Genomic DNA, 4,112 nt, shown 5'->3' with positions numbered 1-4,112 from the left:
ATATATGGTGGGAACCTAATCCCTCAAGCTAAAAACAACAAAACAATTTAATGCTGTACATATCTTTTATTTCTCCCCGCAAAGTTTGTGTTAGGTACGCCTTCATTCTCTATATCACATGACACATTCAATTCTTGGTTTAACTTGCCGACCATATAACCACAAATTAAATCAAGGATAATATGTCACATTCTACATGTGCCTTAAACGAAGAAGACGATGAGATTTGACAGAAAAACACTATACTATACTAAAACATTAAGAAAAAAAAAAAAAAAAAGAGAGGCCTATTAATTCTGTTATTTTTGAAAAGAGTATGTTTTTCCTATTTTTTCTAGACAGGTTACACTCCCACATAAAGAGTTACAAACTGCTATATATATATGAACAGTTGTCACGTTAAAACTATTTCTTGCATCCATACTAATGTCATAATGAGAAACAAACACTCTAAATATGGTTGGTAGTAGGCTTATAATAAGAGCTAAATCTTCTCCCGAAAAAAAAAAAACAATAGAGTAGAAAAAGAATCAATAACCTCATGACGATCAAGATCCAAGAGCAGTGGCAGGAACAAAAAAGAAAAACTTGCGAACGAGCGAAAACTCGACGAGGACAATGTCAATAACATAGCCAGTAACATGAAGCTTCAAATTCCTCAAAACAAAATATCCCCCTACCATTCTTACCTTCAGAATGTGTTTCGCAACGGAGCAATGAAGAAGAGGGAACAAGACCGCTAGCGACAAGCACGAACTAGACATGCTGATGCAACGGACAACGAAGCTAGAACAGGAAAAGAAGCTGGTGACGCGAAGAATTGGACCTGGCAGTGGACGACAAAGCATGCTAGACCAGGCAAGGAAGATGGCGAAGAACGGCGGGACGACGGCAGTGAGAAGAATGGCAGCGGTACTGGAGGCTAGGGTTTGTTGGTAGTCTTAAATTGGCCCCTGAAATTTCAATTGACTTAATTTGAACCCTCAAGTTTTAATAAGTGACTCACGTTAGTCCTTCTGTTAATCTCCATTAACGGAATGCTTACCTGGAACGTCAAGTGACACGTGAACCATTACATGGCCTGATAAGACTGTGCTGACATGAAAAAATTAGTTTAGACTCAATTTAGCCTTTTTTAATAAACATAAAATCCTAACAAGTGACAAAGTCCCAAATTGAGATCATTGTTTGGGTGTTGGAGAAGATGGCGGAGAGTACCAGACAAAGTTTCAAAAGCTGCAATAGGTCTCATATAATGTTAGTACCTAGCAGTAACTATGAACCCAAGTGATATCATCATTTTCCATCTATTGATGTTGAGACTGTAAAGAAACAAAATTTGTCCAAAGTCTGTTACAATTTACACACCAAATCAATACAGCTAACAACACAATATAGTGACCAACATATGAATTCTAATGAATTAATGATTAAGGAATTACCACATAGACAGAGGGAGTGAGATGGGTAATGAAAGATACAATAAAGGCAAACATTATTATAGGAATTGGCCAAAGTGAAATGGTTCCTGCCACTTGTGCTATGATTTCCTCTTGGTATAAGAGGCTTCAAATTAGGGTGGTGAAGATGAACACCGAAAGAAGAATCAGTGAAGTTAGGAACAAAACAATCCATAATTTTTGAAGGTACACTTCCATCATGCCATATTTCTTTGCACCGTATGCTTGACCACACAGTGTTGACAAAGCACTTGCCATTCCTAATTGCAATAATTGTCATTATAAACATAAATAAAATCGGAGGAAGAACTTAGTAATGTGAATAGGGACCATATTATGATTGCAATTGTATTTGTAGTACAAACAAGTCAAGACAATTCAACAAAATAAATTCATAGCATAGGTTAAATTGAAACACAAAATACAAACAAAAAAGCACAGATAAAACCTTTGAAGTAACACCATTTTGATTATTCTGATAGCAAAAGTTCAAAAGCTTGAAATCTTATTTTCTTTTTTTATTTTAGAAAATAACAGGAATCATTATTGATTGATAGCAGAAGTTGAAGTACACCAAAAAATATTACAGAAAAAAAATTGAATTTTAATTGACGAAGCAGAAGAGAATCCTCCAGATTCTTTTTAACACAAATATTGTTCCATCCCCAAAATAAAAATAAAAAAAGGAGAGAATAAGCTCTTTTTGTCAAATTTATTTAATTAATAATAAAGAAAATCTTAGCAAGCCACTAAACCCAATCCATTTGAGCATCAAATAATGAAATCAATGGCTTATAAATCCCAATCAAGAAAAGACCCAAAACATGATATTGAACCCAATCGTAGAATGGTTGTATTACTATATTTCTGGGAGAAACGGTGGTGCACAAGTTGTTCTTCCTCATCCTAGCAAACGGAAACACGTGCGACGAACTTTGCCGGCGACCTAAAGTGGCAACGACATTGATCTTCCACAGTATGGTGTATGCGAGAGAATGAAAAAAAAAAGAAGAAGAGTTTCCTTGTTTGAGTGATTTGATCATAGGTGATGAAGTGTAATTGAATTTTAGCCCCAAAATGGATAAAACGATGCGTCTAAAGAGAGATTACGCGCCAAGAAAGAAACGACGCCATTTAATAAGGTTAGGTGTCAGACCTACGTGTTACTTAATGTTCCAGGTAAGCATTCTGTTAATGGAGATTCACAGAAGGGCTAACATGAGTCACTTATTAAAATTTGGGGGTTCAAATTGAGTCAATTGAAATTTCAGGGACCAATTTGAGACTACCAGCAAATTTCAGGGGCCATTTTGAATATTAACTCTACAAACTGCTATAGATATGAATAGTTGTCACATTAAAACTATTTCTTGCATCCATACTAATGTCATGATGAGAAATAAACACTCTAAATATGGTAGGTAGTAGGCTTCTAATAAGAGCTAAATTTTCCCCCAATGAAAAAAAAACAATGGAGTAGGAAAAGAATCAATAACCTCATGATAATCAAGATCCAAGAACAGTGGCAAGAACAAAAAAGAAGAACTTGCAAATGAGCAAAAACTCGATGAGGACAATGTCAATAGCATGGCCAGTAACATGAAGCTCAAATTCCTCAAAACAAAAAATCCCCCTGCCATTCTCACCTTCGGAACGAGCTTCACAACGTAGTAATGAGGGAGAGGGAGCAAGACCGCTAGCGACAAGCACGAACTAGACATGCCGACGCAACAGACGACAAAGCTAGAACAGGAAAAGAAGCTGGTGACGCGAAGAATTGGACCTGGCAGTGGACGACGAAGCATGCTAGACCAGGCAAAGAAGAAGGCGAAGAACGGCGGGACGACGACAGTGAGAAGAATGGCAATGGTACTGGAGGCTAGAGTTTGTCACCTTTTTTGTTTGATTGAGAGGAAATCTTGGTGATTTCTGGAGGTATCAAGGTGAGAAAAGGAGCGAAGGATAAAAAGGAGGATTGGAGGAATTTTTTGTTTTTTAATTATTTTTAGAAAATACAAAACAACATCGTTTAAAGATAATCAATTTACGATTTAATGATTTTTGGCCGATTTTCAAATTTACGATTTTTTCTATTGAACCAAACTAGAAATGTCATCAATTTCCAGTCAAATCGGTCGGACAGGTCCATTTTTCAGAACATTATAGAAGATTAAAGAAACCTCCGTCCTATTTATAGGCAAAGTTCGATTAGTTTTTTAAATGTTGCAAAATAACTTTTAATGTGCATCATTTGAAAAATCCATTTTCTTTATAGGTTATCAACATGCACAAACGCAATTCGCACCTAATTTTTTTAAGAATTTAATTGTTTGCATAGTAATTTAATTACTATGTATAATATTTTAAATTTTATTTATTTTTTCCATTCAAAATTCAAACTTTATACAGTAATTTAATTACTCTACACACAGTATAATATGCATAACTGTAAAAATCAAACTGGATCATCTGATTCGACTAGAAAATCGACAAATCGGACTGATTCAACTTTAAGACTATTTAAAATTGAAAATTGGCATAAATTGATCAAAACCAGCGTAAATGATATAAATCGATCGATCAAAATTCGAGAACTAGTGTAGACTAGTAAAAAAAAAAATTCTAAAAATTAAAAAAAACATGGTTTAAACT

The sequence above is a fragment of the Arachis ipaensis genome, chromosome B02, assembly GCF_000816755.2.
Source record: "Arachis ipaensis cultivar K30076 chromosome B02, Araip1.1, whole genome shotgun sequence".
Classification (NCBI taxonomy): Eukaryota; Viridiplantae; Streptophyta; class Magnoliopsida; order Fabales; family Fabaceae; genus Arachis; species Arachis ipaensis.
This window is presented reverse-complemented; position numbering follows the sequence as displayed.